This window comes from Lissotriton vulgaris, chromosome 1_1, assembly GCF_964263255.1.
Source record: "Lissotriton vulgaris chromosome 1_1, aLisVul1.2, whole genome shotgun sequence".
NCBI classification, from domain to species: Eukaryota; Metazoa; Chordata; class Amphibia; order Caudata; family Salamandridae; genus Lissotriton; species Lissotriton vulgaris.
Window position 1 is genome coordinate 230,737,824 of NC_141685.1, and position 23,082 is coordinate 230,760,905.

Consider the following 23,082-nt stretch of genomic DNA (forward strand, 5'->3'; position numbering starts at 1 on the left):
TGTTCCACTCGATTGGCACGATTTACAAGTAGAATGACTGCTTTTGGTTAGTAGTGATCCCTGGTGGCTAATAGTTATAAGCTGCAAATGGTAAAGTGAGCTGATTATATATATATATATATATATAAATATATATATTGATGAATAGAAAGATAGCTAGATAGACAGATCGATAGATATTTATTTCAATGAAATAATTTCTTCATAAAACTAATTGTTTTTGGCTAGGAATTTCTGTATTGTAATAATTTAGGAAAAAAGATTACTTGTCCTAACCAAAAGCAGCAATTCTGCCTATTACAATACTGAGAATTGATCGAGGGCATGCCTTAACCCCAGGGAGATGAGCACTGTTTAACTGAAGCCAATAAGTCCTCGTTAGTATAGTGGTCAGTATCCCCGCCTGTCACGCGGGAGACCGGGGTTCAATTCCCCGACGGGGAGGAGATTCCTTTTATTCACACAATTAAATAAAATGATGTACTTTCTAACATTGTAAAATATATCGGTCATTATCCTTGCCTATTCCGATTGAGAAAAAAGGTTGAATTCACTGATGGCCAAAATGCTTACTGATGTGTTAACTGAAATTCAGAATATGCTCTGAATATTTCAGCATGCACCGGCGTACCATCAAAACCAATTTACGTCTACAATCTGTTGGAAAATGAGATGAAGCAGTGGTGAATCCTAGGCCGCTGTTCCACTCGATTGGCACGATTTACAAGTAGAATGACTGCTTTTGGTTAGTAGTGACCCCTGGTGGCTAATAGTTATAAGCTGCAAATGGTAAAGTGAGCTGATTATATATATATATATATATATATAAATATATATATTGATGAATAGAAAGATAGCTAGATAGACAGATCGATAGATATTTATTTCAATGAAATAATTTCTTCATAAAACTAATTGTTTTTGGCTAGGAATTTCTGTATTGTAATAATTTAGGAAAAAAGATTACTTGTCCTAACCAAAAGCAGCAATTCTGCCTATTACAATACTGAGAATTGATCGAGGGCATGCCTTAACCCCAGGGAGGTGAGCACTGTTTAACTGAAGCCAATAAGTCCTCGTTAGTATAGTGGTCAGTATCCCCGCCTGTCACGCGGGAGACCGGGGTTCAATTCCCCGACGGGGAGGAGATTCCTTTTATTCACACAATTAAATAAAATGATGTACTTTCTAACATTGTAAAATATATCTGTCATTATCCTTGCCTATTCCGATTGAGAAAAAAGGTTGAATTCACTGATGGCCAAAATGCTTACTGATGTGTTAACTGAAATTCAGAATATGCTCTGAATATTTCAGCATGCACAGGCGTACCATCAAAACCAATTTACGTCTACAATCTGTTGGAAAATGAGATGAAGCAGTGGTGAATCCTAGGCCGCTGTTCCACTCGATTGGCACGATTTACAAGTAGAATGACTGCTTTTGGTTAGTAGTGACCCCTGGTGGCTAATAGTTATAAGCTGCAAATGGTAAAGTGAGCTGATTATATATATATATATTTATATAAATATATATATTGATGAATAGAAAGATAGCTAGATAGACAGATCGATAGATATTTATTTCAATGAAATAATTTCTTCATAAAACTAATTGTTTTTGGCTAGGAATTTCTGTATTGTAATAATTTAGGAAAAAAGATTACTTGTCCTAACCAAAAGCAGCAATTCTGCCTATTACAATACTGAGAATTGATCGAGGGCATGCCTTAACCCCAGGGAGATGAGCACTGTTTAACTGAAGCCAATAAGTCCTCGTTAGTATAGTGGTCAGTATCCCCGCCTGTCACGCGGGAGACCGGGGTTCAATTCCCCGACGGGGAGGAGATTCCTTTTATTCACACAATTAAATAAAATGATGTACTTTCTAACATTGTAAAATATATCTGTCATTATCCTTGCCTATTCCGATTGAGAAAAAAGGTTGAATTCACTGATGGCCAAAATGCTTACTGATGTGTTAACTGAAATTCAGAATATGCTCTGAATATTTCAGCATGCACAGGCGTACCATCAAAACCAATTTACGTCTACAATCTGTTGGAAAATGAGATGAAGCAGTGGTGAATCCTAGGCCGCTGTTCCACTCGATTGGCACGATTTACAAGTAGAATGACTGCTTTTGGTTAGTAGTGACCCCTGGTGGCTAATATTTATAAGCTGCAAATGGTAAAGTGAGCTGATTATATATATATATATATATATAAATATATATATTGATGAATAGAAAGATAGCTAGATAGACAGATCGATAGATATTTATTTCAATGAAATAATTTCTTCATAAAACTAATTGTTTTTGGCTAGGAATTTCTGTATTGTAATAATTTAGGAAAAAAGATTACTTGTCCTAACCAAAAGCAGCAATTCTGCCTATTACAATACTGAGAATTGATCGAGGGCATGCCTTAACCCCAGGGAGGTGAGCACTGTTTAAGTGAAGCCAATAAGTCCTCGTTAGTATAGTGGTCAGTATCCCCGCCTGTCACGCGGGAGACCGGGGTTCAATTCCCCGACGGGGAGGAGATTCCTTTTATTCACACAATTAAATAAAATGATGTACTTTCTAACATTGTAAAATATATCTGTCATTATCCTTGCCTATTCCGATTGAGAAAAAAGGTTGAATTCACTGATGGCCAAAATGCTTACTGATGTGTTAACTGAAATTCAGAATATGCTCTGAATATTTCAGCATGCACAGGCGTACCATCAAAACCAATTTACGTCTACAATCTGTTGGAAAATGAGATGAAGCAGTGGTGAATCCTAGGCCGCTGTTCCACTCGATTGGCACGATTTACAAGTAGAATGACTGCTTTTGGTTAGTAGTGACCCCTGGTGGCTAATAGTTATAAGCTGCAAATGGTAAAGTGAGCTGATTATATATATATATATTTATATAAATATATATATTGATGAATAGAAAGATAGCTAGATAGACAGATCGATAGATATTTATTTCAATGAAATAATTTCTTCATAAAACTAATTGTTTTTGGCTAGGAATTTCTGTATTGTAATAATTTAGGAAAAAAGATTACTTGTCCTAACCAAAAGCAGCAATTCTGCCTATTACAATACTGAGAATTGATCGAGGGCATGCCTTAACCCCAGGGAGATGAGCACTGTTTAACTGAAGCCAATAAGTCCTCGTTAGTATAGTGGTCAGTATCCCCGCCTGTCACGCGGGAGACCGGGGTTCAATTCCCCGACGGGGAGGAGATTCCTTTTATTCACACAATTAAATAAAATGATGTACTTTCTAACATTGTAAAATATATCTGTCATTATCCTTGCCTATTCCGATTGAGAAAAAAGGTTGAATTCACTGATGGCCAAAATGCTTACTGATGTGTTAACTGAAATTCAGAATATGCTCTGAATATTTCAGCATGCACAGGCGTACCATCAAAACCAATTTACGTCTACAATCTGTTGGAAAATGAGATGAAGCAGTGGTGAATCCTAGGCCGCTGTTCCACTCGATTGGCACGATTTACAAGTAGAATGACTGCTTTTGGTTAGTAGTGACCCCTGGTGGCTAATATTTATAAGCTGCAAATGGTAAAGTGAGCTGATTATATATATATATATATATATATAAATATATATATTGATGAATAGAAAGATAGCTAGATAGACAGATCGATAGATATTTATTTCAATGAAATAATTTCTTCATAAAACTAATTGTTTTTGGCTAGGAATTTCTGTATTGTAATAATTTAGGAAAAAAGATTACTTGTCCTAACCAAAAGCAGCAATTCTGCCTATTACAATACTGAGAATTGATCGAGGGCATGCCTTAACCCCAGGGAGGTGAGCACTGTTTAACTGAAGCCAATAAGTCCTCGTTAGTATAGTGGTCAGTATCCCCGCCTGTCACGCGGGAGACCGGGGTTCAATTCCCCGACGGGGAGGAGATTCCTTTTATTCACACAATTAAATAAAATGATGTACTTTCTAACATTGTAAAATATATCTGTCATTATCCTTGCCTATTCCGATTGAGAAAAAAGGTTGAATTCACTGATGGCCAAAATGCTTACTGATGTGTTAACTGAAATTCAGAATATGCTCTGAATATTTCAGCATGCACAGGCGTACCATCAAAACCAATTTACGTCTACAATCTGTTGGAAAATGAGATGAAGCAGTGGTGAATCCTAGGCCGCTGTTCCACTCGATTGGCACGATTTACAAGTAGAATGACTGCTTTTGGTTAGTAGTGACCCCTGGTGGCTAATAGTTATAAGCTGCAAATGGTAAAGTGAGCTGATTATATATATATATATATATAAATATATATATTGATGAATAGAAAGATAGCTAGATAGACAGATCGATAGATATTTATTTCAATGAAATAATTTCTTCATAAAACTAATTGTTTTTGGCTAGGAATTTCTGTATTGTAATAATTTAGGAAAAAAGATTACTTGTCCTAACCAAAAGCAGCAATTCTGCCTATTACAATACTGAGAATTGATCGAGGGCATGCCTTAACCCCAGGGAGATGAGCACTGTTTAACTGAAGCCAATAAGTCCTCGTTAGTATAGTGGTCAGTATCCCCGCCTGTCACGCGGGAGACCGGGGTTCAATTCCCCGACGGGGAGGAGATTCCTTTTATTCACACAATTAAATAAAATGATGTACTTTCTAACATTGTAAAATATATCTGTCATTATCCTTGCCTATTCCGATTGAGAAAAAAGGTTGAATTCACTGATGGCCAAAATGCTTACTGATGTGTTAACTGAAATTCAGAATATGCTCTGAATATTTCAGCATGCACAGGCGTACCATCAAAACCAATTTACGTCTACAATCTGTTGGAAAATGAGATGAAGCAGTGGTGAATCCTAGGCCGCTGTTCCACTCGATTGGCACGATTTACAAGTAGAATGACTGCTTTTGGTTAGTAGTGACCCCTGGTGGCTAATAGTTATAAGCTGCAAATGGTAAAGTGAGCTGATTATATATATATATATATATAAATATATATATTGATGAATAGAAAGATAGCTAGATAGACAGATCGATAGATATTTATTTCAATGAAATAATTTCTTCATAAAACTAATTGTTTTTGGCTAGGAATTTCTGTATTGTAATAATTTAGGAAAAAAGATTACTTGTCCTAACCAAAAGCAGCAATTCTGCCGATTACAATACTGAGAATTGATCGAGGGCATGCCTTAACCCCAGGGAGGTGAGCACTGTTTAACTGAAGCCAATAAGTCCTCGTTAGTATAGTGGTCAGTATCCCCGCCTGTCACGCGGGAGACCGGGGTTCAATTCCCCGACGGGGAGGAGATTCCTTTTATTCACACAATTAAATAAAATGATGTACTTTCTAACATTGTAAAATATATCTGTCATTATCCTTGCCTATTCCGATTGAGAAAAAAGGTTGAATTCACTGATGGCCAAAATGCTTACTGATGTGTTAACTGAAATTCAGAATATGCTCTGAATATTTCAGCATGCACAGGCGTACCATCAAAACCAATTTACGTCTACAATCTGTTGGAAAATGAGATGAAGCAGTGGTGAATCCTAGGCCGCTGTTCCACTCGATTGGCACGATTTACAAGTAGAATGACTGCTTTTGGTTAGTAGTGACCCCTGGTGGCTAATAGTTATAAGCTGCAAATGGTAAAGTGAGCTGATTATATATATATATATATTGATGAATAGAAAGATAGCTAGATAGACAGATCGATAGATATTTATTTCAATGAAATAATTTCTTCATAAAACTAATTGTTTTTGGCTAGGAATTTCTGTATTGTAATAATTTAGGAAAAAAGATTACTTGTCCTAACCAAAAGCAGCAATTCTGCCTATTACAATACTGAGAATTGATCGAGGGCATGCCTTAACCCCAGGGAGATGAGCACTGTTTAAGTGAAGCCAATAAGTCCTCGTTAGTATAGTGGTCAGTATCCCCGCCTGTCACGCGGGAGACCGGGGTTCAATTCCCCGACGGGGAGGAGATTCCTTTTATTCACACAATTAAATAAAATGATGTACTTTCTAACATTGTAAAATATATCTGTCATTATCCTTGCCTATTCCGATTGAGAAAAAAGGTTGAATTCACTGATGGCCAAAATGCTTACTGATGTGTTAACTGAAATTCAGAATATGCTCTGAATATTTCAGCATGCACAGGCGTACCATCAAAACCAATTTACGTCTACAATCTGTTGGAAAATGAGATGAAGCAGTGGTGAATCCTAGGCCGCTGTTCCACTCGATTGGCACGATTTACAAGTAGAATGACTGCTTTTGGTTAGTAGTGACCCCTGGTGGCTAATAGTTATAAGCTGCAAATGGTAAAGTGAGCTGATTATATATATATATATTTATATAAATATATATATTGATGAATAGAAAGATAGCTAGATAGACAGATCGATAGATATTTATTTCAATGAAATAATTTCTTCATAAAACTAATTGTTTTTGGCTAGGAATTTCTGTATTGTAATAATTTAGGAAAAAAGATTACTTGTCCTAACCAAAAGCAGCAATTCTGCCTATTACAATACTGAGAATTGATCGAGGGCATGCCTTAACCCCAGGGAGATGAGCACTGTTTAACTGAAGCCAATAAGTCCTCGTTAGTATAGTGGTCAGTATCCCCGCCTGTCACGCGGGAGACCGGGGTTCAATTCCCCGACGGGGAGGAGATTCCTTTTATTCACACAATTAAATAAAATGATGTACTTTCTAACATTGTAAAATATATCTGTCATTATCCTTGCCTATTCCGATTGAGAAAAAAGGTTGAATTCACTGATGGCCAAAATGCTTACTGATGTGTTAACTGAAATTCAGAATATGCTCTGAATATTTCAGCATGCACAGGCGTACCATCAAAACCAATTTACGTCTACAATCTGTTGGAAAATGAGATGAAGCAGTGGTGAATCCTAGGCCGCTGTTCCACTCGATTGGCACGATTTACAAGTAGAATGACTGCTTTTGGTTAGTAGTGATCCCTGGTGGCTAATAGTTATAAGCTGCAAATGGTAAAGTGAGCTGATTATATATATATATATATATATAAATATATATATTGATGAATAGAAAGATAGCTAGATAGACAGATCGATAGATATTTATTTCAATGAAATAATTTCTTCATAAAACTAATTGTTTTTGGCTAGGAATTTCTGTATTGTAATAATTTAGGAAAAAAGATTACTTGTCCTAACCAAAAGCAGCAATTCTGCCTATTACAATACTGAGAATTGATCGAGGGCATCCCTTAACCCCAGGGAGATGAGCACTGTTTAAGTGAAGCCAATAAGTCCTCGTTAGTATAGTGGTCAGTATCCCCGCCTGTCACGCGGGAGACCGGGGTTCAATTCCCCGACGGGGAGGAGATTCCTTTTATTCACACAATTAAATAAAATGATGTACTTTCTAACATTGTAAAATATATCTGTCATTATCCTTGCCTATTCCGATTGAGAAAAAAGGTTGAATTCACTGATGGCCAAAATGCTTACTGATGTGTTAACTGAAATTCAGAATATGCTCTGAATATTTCAGCATGCACAGGCGTACCATCAAAACCAATTTACGTCTACAATCTGTTGGAAAATGAGATGAAGCAGTGGTGAATCCTAGGCCGCTGTTCCACTCGATTGGCACGATTTACAAGTAGAATGACTGCTTTTGGTTAGTAGTGACCCCTGGTGGCTAATAGTTATAAGCTGCAAATGGTAAAGTGAGCTGATTATATATATATATATATATATATAAATATATATATTGATGAATAGAAAGATAGCTAGATAGACAGATCGATAGATATTTATTTCAATGAAATAATTTCTTCATAAAACTAATTGTTTTTGGCTAGGAATTTCTGTATTGTAATAATTTAGGAAAAAAGATTACTTGTCCTAACCAAAAGCAGCAATTCTGCCTATTACAATACTGAGAATTGATCGAGGGCATGCCTTAACCCCAGGGAGGTGAGCACTGTTTAACTGAAGCCAATAAGTCCTCGTTAGTATAGTGGTCAGTATCCCCGCCTGTCACGCGGGAGACCGGGGTTCAATTCCCCGACGGGGAGGAGATTCCTTTTATTCACACAATTAAATAAAATGATGTACTTTCTAACATTGTAAAATATATCTGTCATTATCCTTGCCTATTCCGATTGAGAAAAAAGGTTGAATTCACTGATGGCCAAAATGCTTACTGATGTGTTAACTGAAATTCAGAATATGCTCTGAATATTTCAGCATGCACAGGCGTACCATCAAAACCAATTTACGTCTACAATCTGTTGGAAAATGAGATGAAGCAGTGGTGAATCCTAGGCCGCTGTTCCACTCGATTGGCACGATTTACAAGTAGAATGACTGCTTTTGGTTAGTAGTGACCCTTGGTGGCTAATAGTTATAAGCTGCAAATGGTAAAGTGAGCTGATTATATATATATATATTTATATAAATATATATATTGATGAATAGAAAGATAGCTAGATAGACAGATCGATAGATATTTATTTCAATGAAATAATTTCTTCATAAAACTAATTGTTTTTGGCTAGGAATTTCTGTATTGTAATAATTTAGGAAAAAAGATTACTTGTCCTAACCAAAAGCAGCAATTCTGCCTATTACAATACTGAGAATTGATCGAGGGCATGCCTTAACCCCAGGGAGGTGAGCACTGTTTAACTGAAGCCAATAAGTCCTCGTTAGTATAGTGGTCAGTATCCCCGCCTGTCACGCGGGAGACCGGGGTTCAATTCCCCGACGGGGAGGAGATTCCTTTTATTCACACAATTAAATAAAATGATGTACTTTCTAACATTGTAAAATATATCTGTCATTATCCTTGCCTATTCCGATTGAGAAAAAAGGTTGAATTCACTGATGGCCAAAATGCTTACTGATGTGTTAACTGAAATTCAGAATATGCTCTGAATATTTCAGCATGCACAGGCGTACCATCAAAACCAATTTACGTCTACAATCTGTTGGAAAATGAGATGAAGCAGTGGTGAATCCTAGGCCGCTGTTCCACTCGATTGGCACGATTTACAAGTAGAATGACTGCTTTTGGTTAGTAGTGACCCCTGGTGGCTAATAGTTATAAGCTGCAAATGGTAAAGTGAGCTGATTATATATATATATATATTGATGAATAGAAAGATAGCTAGATAGACAGATCGATAGATATTTATTTCAATGAAATAATTTCTTCATAAAACTAATTGTTTTTGGCTAGGAATTTCTGTATTGTAATAATTTAGGAAAAAAGATTACTTGTCCTAACCAAAAGCAGCAATTCTGCCTATTACAATACTGAGAATTGATCAAGGGCATGCCTTAACCCCAGGGAGATGAGCACTGTTTAAGTGAAGCCAATAAGTCCTCGTTAGTATAGTGGTCAGTATCCCCGCCTGTCACGCGGGAGACCGGGGTTCAATTCCCCGACGGGGAGGAGATTCCTTTTATTCACACAATTAAATAAAATGATGTACTTTCTAACATTGTAAAATATATCTGTCATTATCCTTGCCTATTCCGATTGAGAAAAAAGGTTGAATTCACTGATGGCCAAAATGCTTACTGATGTGTTAACTGAAATTCAGAATATGCTCTGAATATTTCAGCATGCACAGGCGTACCATCAAAACCAATTTACGTCTACAATCTGTTGGAAAATGAGATGAAGCAGTGGTGAATCCTAGGCCGCTGTTCCACTCGATTGGCACGATTTACAAGTAGAATGACTGCTTTTGGTTAGTAGTGACCCCTGGTGGCTAATAGTTATAAGCTGCAAATGGTAAAGTGAGCTGATTATATATATATATATTTATATAAATATATATATTGATGAATAGAAAGATAGCTAGATAGACAGATCGATAGATATTTATTTCAATGAAATAATTTCTTCATAAAACTAATTGTTTTTGGCTAGGAATTTCTGTATTGTAATAATTTAGGAAAAAAGATTACTTGTCCTAACCAAAAGCAGCAATTCTGCCTATTACAATACTGAGAATTGATCGAGGGCATGCCTTAACCCCAGGGAGATGAGCACTGTTTAACTGAAGCCAATAAGTCCTCGTTAGTATAGTGGTCAGTATCCCCGCCTGTCACGCGGGAGACCGGGGTTCAATTCCCCGACGGGGAGGAGATTCCTTTTATTCACACAATTAAATAAAATGATGTACTTTCTAACATTGTAAAATATATCTGTCATTATCCTTGCCTATTCCGATTGAGAAAAAAGGTTGAATTCACTGATGGCCAAAATGCTTACTGATGTGTTAACTGAAATTCAGAATATGCTCTGAATATTTCAGCATGCACAGGCGTACCATCAAAACCAATTTACGTCTACAATCTGTTGGAAAATGAGATGAAGCAGTGGTGAATCCTAGGCCGCTGTTCCACTCGATTGGCACGATTTACAAGTAGAATGACTGCTTTTGGTTAGTAGTGACCCCTGGTGGCTAATAGTTATAAGCTGCAAATGGTAAAGTGAGCTGATTATATATATATATATATATATAAATATATATATTGACGAATAGAAAGATAGCTAGATAGACAGATCGATAGATATTTATTTCAATGAAATAATTTCTTCATAAAACTAATTGTTTTTGGCTAGGAATTTCTGTATTGTAATAATTTAGGAAAAAAGATTACTTGTCCTAACCAAAAGCAGCAATTCTGCCTATTACAATACTGAGAATTGATCGAGGGCATGCCTTAACCCCAGGGAGGTGAGCACTGTTTAACTGAAGCCAATAAGTCCTCGTTAGTATAGTGGTCAGTATCCCCGCCTGTCACGCGGGAGACCGGGGTTCAATTCCCCGACGGGGAGGAGATTCCTTTTATTCACACAATTAAATAAAATGATGTACTTTCTAACATTGTAAAATATATCTGTCATTATCCTTGCCTATTCCGATTGAGAAAAAAGGTTGAATTCACTGAAGGCCAAAATGCTTACTGATGTGTTAACTGAAATTCAGAATATGCTCTGAATATTTCAGCATGCACAGGCGTACCATCAAAACCAATTTACGTCTACAATCTGTTGGAAAATGAGATGAAGCAGTGGTGAATCCTAGGCCGCTGTTCCACTCAATTGGCACGATTTACAAGTAGAATGACTGCTTTTGGTTAGGAGTGACCCCTGGTGGCTAATAGTTATAAGCTGCAAATGGTAAAGTGAGCTGATTATATATATATATAAATATATATATTGATGAATAGAAAGATAGCTAGATAGACAGATCGATAGATATTTATTTCAATGAAATAATTTCTTCATAAAACTAATTGTTTTTGGCTAGGAATTTCTGTATTGTAATAATTTAGGAAAAAAGATTACTTGTCCTAACCAAAAGCAGCAATTCTGCCTATTACAATACTGAGAATTGATCGAGGGCATGCCTTAACCCCAGGGAGATGAGCACTGTTTAACTGAAGCCAATAAGTCCTCGTTAGTATAGTGGTCAGTATCCCCGCCTGTCACGCGGGAGACCGGGGTTCAATTCCCCGACGGGGAGGAGATTCCTTTTATTCACACAATTAAATAAAATGATGTACTTTCTAACATTGTAAAATATATCTGTCATTATCCTTGCCTATTCCGATTGAGAAAAAAGGTTGAATTCACTGATGGCCAAAATGCTTACTGATGTGTTAACTGAAATTCAGAATATGCTCTGAATATTTCAGCATGCACAGGCGTACCATCAAAACCAATTTACGTCTACAATCTGTTGGAAAATGAGATGAAGCAGTGGTGAATCCTAGGCCGCTGTTCCACTCGATTGGCACGATTTACAAGTAGAATGACTGCTTTTGGTTAGTAGTGACCCCTGGTGGCTAATAGTTATAAGCTGCAAATGGTAAAGTGAGCTGATTATATATATATATATTTATATAAATATATATATTGATGAATAGAAAGATAGCTAGATAGACAGATCGATAGATATTTATTTCAATGAAATAATTTCTTCATAAAACTAATTGTTTTTGGCTAGGAATTTCTGTATTGTAATAATTTAGGAAAAAAGATTACTTGTCCTAACCAAAAGCAGCAATTCTGCCTATTACAATACTGAGAATTGATCGAGGGCATGCCTTAACCCCAGGGAGGTGAGCACTGTTTAACTGAAGCCAATAAGTCCTCGTTAGTATAGTGGTCAGTATCCCCGCCTGTCACGCGGGTGACCGGGGTTCAATTCCCCGACGGGGAGGAGATTCCTTTTATTCACACAATTAAATAAAATGATGTACTTTCTAACATTGTAAAATATATCTGTCATTATCCTTGCCTATTCCGATTGAGAAAAAAGGTTGAATTCACTGATGGCCAAAATGCTTACTGATGTGTTAACTGAAATTCAGAATATGCTCTGAATATTTCAGCATGCACAGGCGTACCATCAAAACCAATTTACGTCTACAATCTGTTGGAAAATGAGATGAAGCAGTGGTGAATCCTAGGCCGCTGTTCCACTCGATTGGCACGATTTACAAGTAGAATGACTGCTTTTGGTTAGTAGTGACCCCTGGTGGCTAATAGTTATAAGCTGCAAATGGTAAAGTGAGCTGATTATATATATATATATATAAATATATATATTGATGAATAGAAAGATAGCTAGATAGACAGATCGATAGATATTTATTTCAATGAAATAATTTCTTCATAAAACTAATTGTTTTTGGCTAGGAATTTCTGTATTGTAATAATTTAGGAAAAAAGATTACTTGTCCTAACCAAAAGCAGTAATTCTGCCGATTACAATACTGAGAATTGATCGAGGGCATGCCTTAACCCCAGGGAGGTGAGCACTGTTTAACTGAAGCCAATAAGTCCTCGTTAGTATAGTGGTCAGTATCCCCGCCTGTCACGCGGGAGACCGGGGTTCAATTCCCCGACGGGGAGGAGATTCCTTTTATTCACACAATTAAATAAAATGATGTACTTTCTAACATTGTAAAATATATCTGTCATTATCCTTGCCTATTCCGATTGAGAAAAAAGGTTGAATTCACTGATGGCCAAAATGCTTACTGATGTGTTAACTGAAATTCAGAATATGCTCTGAATATTTCAGCATGCACAGGCGTACCATCAAAACCAATTTACGTCTACAATCTGTTGGAAAATGAGATGAAGCAGTGGTGAATCCTAGGCCGCTGTTCCACTCGATTGGCACGATTTACAAGTAGAATGACTGCTTTTGGTTAGTAGTGACCCCTGGTGGCTAATAGTTATAAGCTGCAAATGGTAAAGTGAGCTGATTATATATATATATATATATTGATGAATAGAAAGATAGCTAGATAGACAGATCGATAGATATTTATTTCAATGAAATAATTTCTTCATAAAACTAATTGTTTTTGGCTAGGAATTTCTGTATTGTAATAATTTAGGAAAAAAGATTACTTGTCCTAACCAAAAGCAGCAATTCTGCCTATTACAATACTGAGAATTGATCGAGGGCATGCCTTAACCCCAGGGAGATGAGCACTGTTTAACTGAAGCCAATAAGTCCTCGTTAGTATAGTGGTCAGTATCCCCGCCTGTCACGCGGGAGACCGGGGTTCAATTCCCCGACGGGGAGGAGATTCCTTTTATTCACACAATTAAATAAAATGATGTACTTTCTAACATTGTAAAATATATCTGTCATTATCCTTGCCTATTCCGATTGAGAAAAAAGGTTGAATTCACTGATGGCCAAAATGCTTACTGATGTGTTAACTGAAATTCAGAATATGCTCTGAATATTTCAGCATGCACAGGCGTACCATCAAAACCAATTTACGTCTACAATCTGTTGGAAAATGAGATGAAGCAGTGGTGAATCCTAGGCCGCTGTTCCACTCGATTGGCACGATTTACAAGTAGAATGACTGCTTTTGGTTAGTAGTGACCCCTGGTGGCTAATAGTTATAAGCTGCAAATGGTAAAGTGAGCTGATTATATATATATATATATTGATGAATAGAAAGATAGCTAGATAGACAGATCGATAGATATTTATTTCAATGAAATAATTTCTTCATAAAACTAATTGTTTTTGGCTAGGAATTTCTGTATTGTAATAATTTAGGAAAAAAGATTACTTGTCCTAACCAAAAGCAGCAATTCTGCCTATTACAATACTGAGAATTGATCGAGGGCATGCCTTAACCCCAGGGAGGTGAGCACTGTTTAACTGAAGCCAATAAGTCCTCGTTAGTATAGTGGTCAGTATCCCCGCCTGTCACGCGGGAGACCGGGGTTCAATTCCCCGACGGGGAGGAGATTCCTTTTATTCACACAATTAAATAAAATGATGTACTTTCTAACATTGTAAAATATATCTGTCATTATCCTTGCCTATTCCGATTGAGAAAAAAGGTTGAATTCACTGATGGCCAAAATGCTTACTGATGTGTTAACTGAAATTCAGAATATGCTCTGAATATTTCAGCATGCACAGGCGTACCATCAAAACCAATTTACGTCTACAATCTGTTGGAAAATGAGATGAAGCAGTGGTGAATCCTAGGCCGCTGTTCCACTCGATTGGCACGATTTACAAGTAGAATGACTGCTTTTGGTTAGTAGTGACCCCTGGTGGCTAATAGTTATAAGCTGCAAATGGTAAAGTGAGCTGATTATATATATATATATATATATAAATATATATATTGATGAATAGAAAGATAGCTAGATAGACAGATCGATAGATATTTATTTCAATGAAATAATTTCTTCATAAAACTAATTGTTTTTGGCTAGGAATTTCTGTATTGTAATAATTTAGGAAAAAAGATTACTTGTCCTAACCAAAAGCAGCAATTCTGCCTATTACAATACTGAGAATTGATCGAGGGCATGCCTTAACCCCAGGGAGATGAGCACTGTTTAACTGAAGCCAATAAGTCCTCGTTAGTATAGTGGTCAGTATCCCCGCCTGTCACGCGGGAGACCGGGGTTCAATTCCCCGACGGGGAGGAGATTCCTTTTATTCACACAATTAAATAAAATGATGTACTTTCTAACATTGTAAAATATATCTGTCATTATCCTTGCCTATTCCGATTGAGAAAAAAGGTTGAATTCACTGATGGCCAAAATGCTTACTGATGTGTTAACTGAAATTCAGAATATGCTCTGAATATTTCAGCATGCACAGGCGTACCATCAAAACCAATTTACGTCTACAATCTGTTGGAAAATGAGATGAAGCAGTGGTGAATCCTAGGCCGCTGTTCCACTCGATTGGCACGATTTACAAGTAGAATGACTGCTTTTGGTTAGTAGTGACCCCTGGTGGCTAATAGTTATAAGCTGCAAATGGTAAAGTGAGCTGATTATATATATATATATATATAAATATATATATTGATGAATAGAAAGATAGCTAGATAGACAGATCGATAGATATTTATTTCAATGAAATAATTTCTTCATAAAACTAATTGTTTTTGGCTAGGAATTTCTGTATTGTAATAATTTAGGAAAAAAGATTACTTGTCCTAACCAAAAGCAGCAATTCTGCCGATTACAATACTGAGAATTGATCGAGGGCATGCCTTAACCCCAGGGAGGTGAGCACTGTTTAACTGAAGCCAATAAGTCCTCGTTAGTATAGTGGTCAGTATCCCCGCCTGTCACGCGGGAGACCGGGGTTCAATTCCCCGACGGGGAGGAGATTCCTTTTATTCACACAATTAAATAAAATGATGTACTTTCTAACATTGTAAAATATATCTGTCATTATCCTTGCCTATTCCGATTGAGAAAAAAGGTTGAATTCACTGATGGCCAAAATGCTTACTGATGTGTTAACTGAAATTCAGAATATGCTCTGAATATTTCAGCATGCACAGGCGTACCATCAAAACCAATTTACGTCTACAATCTGTTGGAAAATGAGATGAAGCAGTGGTGAATCCTAGGCCGCTGTTCCACTCGATTGGCACGATTTACAAGTAGAATGACTGCTTTTGGTTAGTAGTGACCCCTGGTGGCTAATAGTTATAAGCTGCAAATGGTAAAGTGAGCTGATTATATATATATATATATTGATGAATAGAAAGATAGCTAGATAGACAGATCGATAGATATTTATTTCAATGAAATAATTTCTTCATAAAACTAATTGTTTTTGGCTAGGAATTTCTGTATTGTAATAATTTAGGAAAAAAGATTACTTGTCCTAACCAAAAGCAGCAATTCTGCCTATTACAATACTGAGAATTGATCGAGGGCATGCCTTAACCCCAGGGAGATGAGCACTGTTTAAGTGAAGCCAATAAGTCCTCGTTAGTATAGTGGTCAGTATCCCCGCCTGTCACGCGGGAGACCGGGGTTCAATTCCCCGACGGGGAGGAGATTCCTTTTATTCACACAATTAAATAAAATGATGTACTTTCTAACATTGTAAAATATATCTGTCATTATCCTTGCCTATTCCGATTGAGAAAAAAGGTTGAATTCACTGATGGCCAAAATGCTTACTGATGTGTTAACTGAAATTCAGAATATGCTCTGAATATTTCAGCATGCACAGGCGTACCATCAAAACCAATTTACGTCTACAATCTGTTGGAAAATGAGATGAAGCAGTGGTGAATCCTAGGCCGCTGTTCCACTCGATTGGCACGATTTACAAGTAGAATGACTGCTTTTGGTTAGTAGTGACCCCTGGTGGCTAATAGTTATAAGCTGCAAATGGTAAAGTGAGCTGATTATATATATATATATTTATATAAATATATATATTGATGAATAGAAAGATAGCTAGATAGACAGATCGATAGATATTTATTTCAATGAAATAATTTCTTCATAAAACTAATTGTTTTTGGCTAGGAATTTCTCTATTGTAATAATTTACAAAAAAAGATTACTTGTCCTAACCAAAAGCAGCAATTCTGCCTATTACAATACTGAGAATTGATCGAGGGCATGCCTTAACCCCAGGGAGATGAGCACTGTTTAACTGAAGCCAATAAGTCCTCGTTAGTATAGTGGTCAGTATCCCCGCCTGTCACGCGGGAGACCGGGGTTCAATTCCCCGACGGGGAGGAGATTCCTTTTATTCACACAATTAAATAAAATGATGTACTTTCTAACATTGTAAAATATATCTGTCATTATCCTTGCCTATTCCGATTGAGAAAAAAGGTTGAATTCACTGATGGCCAAAATGCTTACTGATGTGTTAACTGAAATTCAGAATATGCTCTGAATATTTCAGCATGCACAGGCGTACCATCAAAACCAATTTACGTCTACAATCTGTTGGAAAATGAGATGAAGCAGTGGTGAATCCTAGGCCGCTGTTCCACTCGATTGGCACGATTTACAAGTAGAATGACTGCTTTTGGTTAGTAGTGATCCCTGGTGGCTAATAGTTATAAGCTGCAAATGGTAAAGTGAGCTGATTATATATATATATATATATATATAAATATATATATTGATGAATAGAAAGATAGCTAGATAGACAGATCGATAGATATTTATTTCAATGAAATAATTTCTTCATAAAACTAATTGTTTTTGGCTAGGAATTTCTGTATTGTAATAATTTAGGAAAAAAGATTACTTGTCCTAACCAAAAGCAGCAATTCTGCCTATTACAATACTGAGAATTGATCGAGGGCATCCCTTAACCCCAGGGAGATGAGCACTGTTTAAGTGAAGCCAATAAGTCCTCGTTAGTATAGTGGTCAGTATCCCCGCCTGTCACGCGGGAGACCGGGGTTCAATTCCCCGACGGGGAGGAGATTCCTTTTATTCACACAATTAAATAAAATGATGTACTTTCTAACATTGTAAAATATATCTGTCATTATCCTTGCCTATTCCGATTGAGAAAAAAGGTTGAATTCACTGATGGCCAAAATGCTTACTGATGTGTTAACTGAAATTCAGAATATGCTCTGAATATTTCAGCATGCACAGGCGTACCATCAAAACCAATTTACGTCTACAATCTGTTGGAAAATGAGATGAAGCAGTGGTGAATCCTAGGCCGCTGTTCCACTCGATTGGCACGATTTACAAGTAGAATGACTGCTTTTGGTTAGTAGTGACCCCTGGTGGCTAATAGTTATAAGCTGCAAATGGTAAAGTGAGCTGATTATATATATATATATATATATATAAATATATATATTGATGAATAGAAAGATAGCTAGATAGACAGATCGATAGATATTTATTTCAATGAAATAATTTCTTCATAAAACTAATTGTTTTTGGCTAGGAATTTCTGTATTGTAATAATTTAGGAAAAAAGATTACTTGTCCTAACCAAAAGCAGCAATTCTGCCTATTACAATACTGAGAATTGATCGAGGGCATGCCTTAACCCCAGGGAGGTGAGCACTGTTTAACTGAAGCCAATAAGTCCTCGTTAGTATAGTGGTCAGTATCCCCGCCTGTCACGCGGGAGACCGGGGTTCAATTCCCCGACGGGGAGGAGATTCCTTTTATTCACACAATTAAATAAAATGATGTACTTTCTAACATTGTAAAATATATCTGTCATTATCCTTGCCTATTCCGATTGAGAAAAAAGGTTGAATTCACTGATGGCCAAAATGCTTACTGATGTGTTAACTGAAATTCAGAATATGCTCTGAATATTTCAGCATGCACAGGCGTACCATCAAAACCAATTTACGTCTACAATCTGTTGGAAAATGAGATGAAGCAGTGGTGAATCCTAGGCCGCTGTTCCACTCGATTGGCACGATTTACAAGTAGAATGACTGCTTTTGGTTAGTAGTGACCCTTGGTGGCTAATAGTTATAAGCTGCAAATGGTAAAGTGAGCTGATTATATATATATATATTTATATAAATATATATATTGATGAATAGAAAGATAGCTAGATAGACAGATCGATAGATATTTATTTCAATGAAATAATTTCTTCATAAAACTAATTGTTTTTGGCTAGGAATTTCTGTATTGTAATAATTTAGGAAAAAAGATTACTTGTCCTAACCAAAAGCAGCAATTCTGCCTATTACAATACTGAGAATTGATCGAGGGCATGCCTTAACCCCAGGGAGGTGAGCACTGTTTAACTGAAGCCAATAAGTCCTCGTTAGTATAGTGGTCAGTATCCCCGCCTGTCACGCGGGAGACCGGGGTTCAATTCCCCGACGGGGAGGAGATTCCTTTTATTCACACAATTAAATAAAATGATGTACTTTCTAACATTGTAAAATATATCTGTCATTATCCTTGCCTATTCCGATTGAGAAAAAAGGTTGAATTCACTGATGGCCAAAATGCTTACTGATGTGTTAACTGAAATTCAGAATATGCTCTGAATATTTCAGCATGCACAGGCGTACCATCAAAACCAATTTACGTCTACAATCTGTTGGAAAATGAGATGAAGCAGTGGTGAATCCTAGGCCGCTGTTCCACTCGATTGGCACGATTTACAAGTAGAATGACTGCTTTTGGTTAGTAGTGACCCCTGGTGGCTAATAGTTATAAGCTGCAAATGGTAAAGTGAGCTGATTATATATATATATATATTGATGAATAGAAAGATAGCTAGATAGACAGATCGATAGATATTTATTTCAATGAAATAATTTCTTCATAAAACTAATTGTTTTTGGCTAGGAATTTCTGTATTGTAATAATTTAGGAAAAAAGATTACTTGTCCTAACCAAAAGCAGCAATTCTGCCTATTACAATACTGAGAATTGATCAAGGGCATGCCTTAACCCCAGGGAGATGAGCACTGTTTAAGTGAAGCCAATAAGTCCTCGTTAGTATAGTGGTCAGTATCCCCGCCTGTCACGCGGGAGACCGGGGTTCAATTCCCCGACGGGGAGGAGATTCCTTTTATTCACACAATTAAATAAAATGATGTACTTTCTAACATTGTAAAATATATCTGTCATTATCCTTGCCTATTCCGATTGAGAAAAAAGGTTGAATTCACTGATGGCCAAAATGCTTACTGATGTGTTAACTGAAATTCAGAATATGCTCTGAATATTTCAGCATGCACAGGCGTACCATCAAAACCAATTTACGTCTACAATCTGTTGGAAAATGAGATGAAGCAGTGGTGAATCCTAGGCCGCTGTTCCACTCGATTGGCACGATTTACAAGTAGAATGACTGCTTTTGGTTAGTAGTGACCCCTGGTGGCTAATAGTTATAAGCTGCAAATGGTAAAGTGAGCTGATTATATATATATATATTTATATAAATATATATATTGATGAATAGAAAGATAGCTAGATAGACAGATCGATAGATATTTATTTCAATGAAATAATTTCTTCATAAAACTAATTGTTTTTGGCTAGGAATTTCTGTATTGTAATAATTTAGGAAAAAAGATTACTTGTCCTAACCAAAAGCAGCAATTCTGCCGATTACAATACTGAGAATTGATCGAGGGCATGCCTTAACCCCAGGGAGGTGAGCACTGTTTAACTGAAGCCAATAAGTCCTCGTTAGTATAGTGGTCAGTATCCCCGCCTGTCACGCGGGAGACCGGGGTTCAATTCCCCGACGGGGAGGAGATTCCTTTTATTCACACAATTAAATAAAATGATGTACTTTCTAACATTGTAAAATATATCTGTCATTATCCTTGCCTATTCCGATTGAGAAAAAAGGTTGAATTCACTGATGGCCAAAATGCTTACTGATGTGTTAACTGAAATTCAGAATATGCTCTGAATATTTCAGCATGCACAGGCGTACCATCAAAACCAATTTACGTCTACAATCTGTTGGAAAATGAGATGAAGCAGTGGTGAATCCTAGGCCGCTGTTCCACTCGATTGGCACGATTTACAAGTAGAATGACTGCTTTTGGTTAGTAGTGACCCCTGGTGGCTAATAGTTATAAGCTGCAAATGGTAAAGTGAGCTGATTATATATATATATATATTGATGAATAGAAAGATAGCTAGATAGACAGATCGATAGATATTTATTTCAATGAAATAATTTCTTCATAAAACTAATTGTTTTTGGCTAGGAATTTCTGTATTGTAATAATTTAGGAAAAAAGATTACTTGTCCTAACCAAAAGCAGCAATTCTGCCTATTACAATACTGAGAATTGATCGAGGGCATGCCTTAACCCCAGGGAGATGAGCACTGTTTAAGTGAAGCCAATAAGTCCTCGTTAGTATAGTGGTCAGTATCCCCGCCTGTCACGCGGGAGACCGGGGTTCAATTCCCCGACGGGGAGGAGATTCCTTTTATTCACACAATTAAATAAAATGATGTACTTTCTAACATTGTAAAATATATCTGTCATTATCCTTGCCTATTCCGATTGAGAAAAAAGGTTGAATTCACTGATGGCCAAAATGCTTACTGATGTGTTAACTGAAATTCAGAATATGCTCTGAATATTTCAGCATGCACAGGCGTACCATCAAAACCAATTTACGTCTACAATCTGTTGGAAAATGAGATGAAGCAGTGGTGAATCCTAGGCCGCTGTTCCACTCGATTGGCACGATTTACAAGTAGAATGACTGCTTTTGGTTAGTAGTGACCCCTGGTGGCTAATAGTTATAAGCTGCAAATGGTAAAGTGAGCTGATTATATATATATATATTTATATAAATATATATATTGATGAATAGAAAGATAGCTAGATAGACAGATCGATAGATATTTATTTCAATGAAATAATTTCTTCATAAAACTAATTGTTTTTGGCTAGGAATTTCTGTATTGTAATAATTTAGGAAAAAAGATTACTTGTCCTAACCAAAAGCAGCAATTCTGCCTATTACAATACTGAGAATTGATCGAGGGCATGCCTTAACCCCAGGGAGATGAGCACTGTTTAACTGAAGCCAATAAGTCCTCGTTAGTATAGTGGTCAGTATCCCCGCCTGTCACGCGGGAGACCGGGGTTCAATTCCCCGACGGGGAGGAGATTCCTTTTATTCACACAATTAAATAAAATGATGTACTTTCTAACATTGTAAAATATATCTGTCATTATCCTTGCCTATTCCGATTGAGAAAAAAGGTTGAATTCACTGATGGCCAAAATGCTTACTGATGTGTTAACTGAAATTCAGAATATGCTCTGAATATTTCAGCATGCACAGGCGTACCATCAAAACCAATTTACGTCTACAATCTGTTGGAAAATGAGATGAAGCAGTGGTGAATCCTAGGCCGCTGTTCCACTCGATTGGCACGATTTACAAGTAGAATGACTGCTTTTGGTTAGTAGTGATCCCTGGTGGCTAATAGTTATAAGCTGCAAATGGTAAAGTGAGCTGATTATATATATATATATATATATATAAATATATATATTGATGAATAGAAAGATAGCTAGATAGACAGATCGATAGATATTTATTTCAATGAAATAATTTCTTCATAAAACTAATTGTTTTTGGCTAGGAATTTCTGTATTGTAATAATTTAGGAAAAAAGATTACTTGTCCTAACCAAAAGCAGCAATTCTGCCTATTACAATACTGAGAATTGATCGAGGGCATCCCTTAACCCCAGGGAGATGAGCACTGTTTAAGTGAAGCCAATAAGTCCTCGTTAGTATAGTGGTCAGTATCCCCGCCTGTCACGCGGGAGACCGGGGTTCAATTCCCCGACGGGGAGGAGATTCCTTTTATTCACACAATTAAATAAAATGATGTACTTTCTAACATTGTAAAATATATCTGTCATTATCCTTGCCTATTCCGATTGAGAAAAAAGGTTGAATTCACTGATGGCCAAAATGCTTACTGATGTGTTAACTGAAATTCAGAATATGCTCTGAATATTTCAGCATGCACAGGCGTACCATCAAAACCAATTTACGTCTACAATCTGTTGGAAAATGAGATGAAGCAGTGGTGAATCCTAGGCCGCTGTTCCACTCGATTGGCACGATTTACAAGTAGAATGACTGCTTTTGGTTAGTAGTGACCCCTGGTGGCTAATAGTTATAAGCTGCAAATGGTAAAGTGAGCTGATTATATATATATATATATATATATAAA

The 23,082-nt window shown here is 36.7% G+C and overlaps 32 non-coding genes across 32 annotated transcripts; all 32 read left to right on the forward strand.

Moving 5' to 3' along the window:
* Positions 1-372: 372 nt before the first annotated feature.
* TRNAD-GUC (transfer RNA aspartic acid (anticodon GUC)) lies at positions 373-444 on the forward strand. The gene has a single exon. It is a non-coding gene; the product is annotated as a tRNA-Asp (tRNA).
* Positions 445-1,073: 629 nt separating this feature from the next.
* On the forward strand, positions 1,074-1,145 carry TRNAD-GUC (transfer RNA aspartic acid (anticodon GUC)). The gene has a single exon. It is a non-coding gene; the product is annotated as a tRNA-Asp (tRNA).
* A 627-nt stretch (positions 1,146-1,772) lies between these two features.
* On the forward strand, positions 1,773-1,844 carry TRNAD-GUC (transfer RNA aspartic acid (anticodon GUC)). The gene has a single exon. It is a non-coding gene; the product is annotated as a tRNA-Asp (tRNA).
* Positions 1,845-2,471: 627 nt separating this feature from the next.
* Positions 2,472-2,543, forward strand: TRNAD-GUC (transfer RNA aspartic acid (anticodon GUC)). The gene has a single exon. It is a non-coding gene; the product is annotated as a tRNA-Asp (tRNA).
* A 627-nt stretch (positions 2,544-3,170) lies between these two features.
* TRNAD-GUC (transfer RNA aspartic acid (anticodon GUC)) lies at positions 3,171-3,242 on the forward strand. Its single transcript has one exon. It is a non-coding gene; the product is annotated as a tRNA-Asp (tRNA).
* Positions 3,243-3,871: 629 nt separating this feature from the next.
* On the forward strand, positions 3,872-3,943 carry TRNAD-GUC (transfer RNA aspartic acid (anticodon GUC)). The gene has a single exon. It is a non-coding gene; the product is annotated as a tRNA-Asp (tRNA).
* Positions 3,944-4,568: 625 nt separating this feature from the next.
* Positions 4,569-4,640, forward strand: TRNAD-GUC (transfer RNA aspartic acid (anticodon GUC)). The gene has a single exon. It is a non-coding gene; the product is annotated as a tRNA-Asp (tRNA).
* Positions 4,641-5,265: 625 nt separating this feature from the next.
* Positions 5,266-5,337, forward strand: TRNAD-GUC (transfer RNA aspartic acid (anticodon GUC)). Its single transcript has one exon. It is a non-coding gene; the product is annotated as a tRNA-Asp (tRNA).
* A 611-nt stretch (positions 5,338-5,948) lies between these two features.
* Positions 5,949-6,020, forward strand: TRNAD-GUC (transfer RNA aspartic acid (anticodon GUC)). Its single transcript has one exon. It is a non-coding gene; the product is annotated as a tRNA-Asp (tRNA).
* A 627-nt stretch (positions 6,021-6,647) lies between these two features.
* Positions 6,648-6,719, forward strand: TRNAD-GUC (transfer RNA aspartic acid (anticodon GUC)). Its single transcript has one exon. It is a non-coding gene; the product is annotated as a tRNA-Asp (tRNA).
* Positions 6,720-7,346: 627 nt separating this feature from the next.
* TRNAD-GUC (transfer RNA aspartic acid (anticodon GUC)) lies at positions 7,347-7,418 on the forward strand. The gene has a single exon. It is a non-coding gene; the product is annotated as a tRNA-Asp (tRNA).
* A 629-nt stretch (positions 7,419-8,047) lies between these two features.
* On the forward strand, positions 8,048-8,119 carry TRNAD-GUC (transfer RNA aspartic acid (anticodon GUC)). Its single transcript has one exon. It is a non-coding gene; the product is annotated as a tRNA-Asp (tRNA).
* A 627-nt stretch (positions 8,120-8,746) lies between these two features.
* Positions 8,747-8,818, forward strand: TRNAD-GUC (transfer RNA aspartic acid (anticodon GUC)). The gene has a single exon. It is a non-coding gene; the product is annotated as a tRNA-Asp (tRNA).
* Positions 8,819-9,429: 611 nt separating this feature from the next.
* TRNAD-GUC (transfer RNA aspartic acid (anticodon GUC)) lies at positions 9,430-9,501 on the forward strand. The gene has a single exon. It is a non-coding gene; the product is annotated as a tRNA-Asp (tRNA).
* Positions 9,502-10,128: 627 nt separating this feature from the next.
* On the forward strand, positions 10,129-10,200 carry TRNAD-GUC (transfer RNA aspartic acid (anticodon GUC)). The gene has a single exon. It is a non-coding gene; the product is annotated as a tRNA-Asp (tRNA).
* Positions 10,201-10,827: 627 nt separating this feature from the next.
* TRNAD-GUC (transfer RNA aspartic acid (anticodon GUC)) lies at positions 10,828-10,899 on the forward strand. The gene has a single exon. It is a non-coding gene; the product is annotated as a tRNA-Asp (tRNA).
* Positions 10,900-11,518: 619 nt separating this feature from the next.
* Positions 11,519-11,590, forward strand: TRNAD-GUC (transfer RNA aspartic acid (anticodon GUC)). Its single transcript has one exon. It is a non-coding gene; the product is annotated as a tRNA-Asp (tRNA).
* Positions 11,591-12,912: 1,322 nt separating this feature from the next.
* TRNAD-GUC (transfer RNA aspartic acid (anticodon GUC)) lies at positions 12,913-12,984 on the forward strand. Its single transcript has one exon. It is a non-coding gene; the product is annotated as a tRNA-Asp (tRNA).
* A 613-nt stretch (positions 12,985-13,597) lies between these two features.
* On the forward strand, positions 13,598-13,669 carry TRNAD-GUC (transfer RNA aspartic acid (anticodon GUC)). Its single transcript has one exon. It is a non-coding gene; the product is annotated as a tRNA-Asp (tRNA).
* A 611-nt stretch (positions 13,670-14,280) lies between these two features.
* TRNAD-GUC (transfer RNA aspartic acid (anticodon GUC)) lies at positions 14,281-14,352 on the forward strand. The gene has a single exon. It is a non-coding gene; the product is annotated as a tRNA-Asp (tRNA).
* Positions 14,353-14,979: 627 nt separating this feature from the next.
* Positions 14,980-15,051, forward strand: TRNAD-GUC (transfer RNA aspartic acid (anticodon GUC)). Its single transcript has one exon. It is a non-coding gene; the product is annotated as a tRNA-Asp (tRNA).
* A 625-nt stretch (positions 15,052-15,676) lies between these two features.
* TRNAD-GUC (transfer RNA aspartic acid (anticodon GUC)) lies at positions 15,677-15,748 on the forward strand. The gene has a single exon. It is a non-coding gene; the product is annotated as a tRNA-Asp (tRNA).
* A 611-nt stretch (positions 15,749-16,359) lies between these two features.
* TRNAD-GUC (transfer RNA aspartic acid (anticodon GUC)) lies at positions 16,360-16,431 on the forward strand. Its single transcript has one exon. It is a non-coding gene; the product is annotated as a tRNA-Asp (tRNA).
* A 627-nt stretch (positions 16,432-17,058) lies between these two features.
* Positions 17,059-17,130, forward strand: TRNAD-GUC (transfer RNA aspartic acid (anticodon GUC)). Its single transcript has one exon. It is a non-coding gene; the product is annotated as a tRNA-Asp (tRNA).
* Positions 17,131-17,759: 629 nt separating this feature from the next.
* On the forward strand, positions 17,760-17,831 carry TRNAD-GUC (transfer RNA aspartic acid (anticodon GUC)). Its single transcript has one exon. It is a non-coding gene; the product is annotated as a tRNA-Asp (tRNA).
* A 629-nt stretch (positions 17,832-18,460) lies between these two features.
* On the forward strand, positions 18,461-18,532 carry TRNAD-GUC (transfer RNA aspartic acid (anticodon GUC)). Its single transcript has one exon. It is a non-coding gene; the product is annotated as a tRNA-Asp (tRNA).
* A 627-nt stretch (positions 18,533-19,159) lies between these two features.
* Positions 19,160-19,231, forward strand: TRNAD-GUC (transfer RNA aspartic acid (anticodon GUC)). The gene has a single exon. It is a non-coding gene; the product is annotated as a tRNA-Asp (tRNA).
* Positions 19,232-19,842: 611 nt separating this feature from the next.
* Positions 19,843-19,914, forward strand: TRNAD-GUC (transfer RNA aspartic acid (anticodon GUC)). Its single transcript has one exon. It is a non-coding gene; the product is annotated as a tRNA-Asp (tRNA).
* Positions 19,915-20,541: 627 nt separating this feature from the next.
* Positions 20,542-20,613, forward strand: TRNAD-GUC (transfer RNA aspartic acid (anticodon GUC)). The gene has a single exon. It is a non-coding gene; the product is annotated as a tRNA-Asp (tRNA).
* A 611-nt stretch (positions 20,614-21,224) lies between these two features.
* Positions 21,225-21,296, forward strand: TRNAD-GUC (transfer RNA aspartic acid (anticodon GUC)). Its single transcript has one exon. It is a non-coding gene; the product is annotated as a tRNA-Asp (tRNA).
* A 627-nt stretch (positions 21,297-21,923) lies between these two features.
* TRNAD-GUC (transfer RNA aspartic acid (anticodon GUC)) lies at positions 21,924-21,995 on the forward strand. Its single transcript has one exon. It is a non-coding gene; the product is annotated as a tRNA-Asp (tRNA).
* Positions 21,996-22,624: 629 nt separating this feature from the next.
* TRNAD-GUC (transfer RNA aspartic acid (anticodon GUC)) lies at positions 22,625-22,696 on the forward strand. Its single transcript has one exon. It is a non-coding gene; the product is annotated as a tRNA-Asp (tRNA).
* Positions 22,697-23,082: the final 386 nt, after the last annotated feature.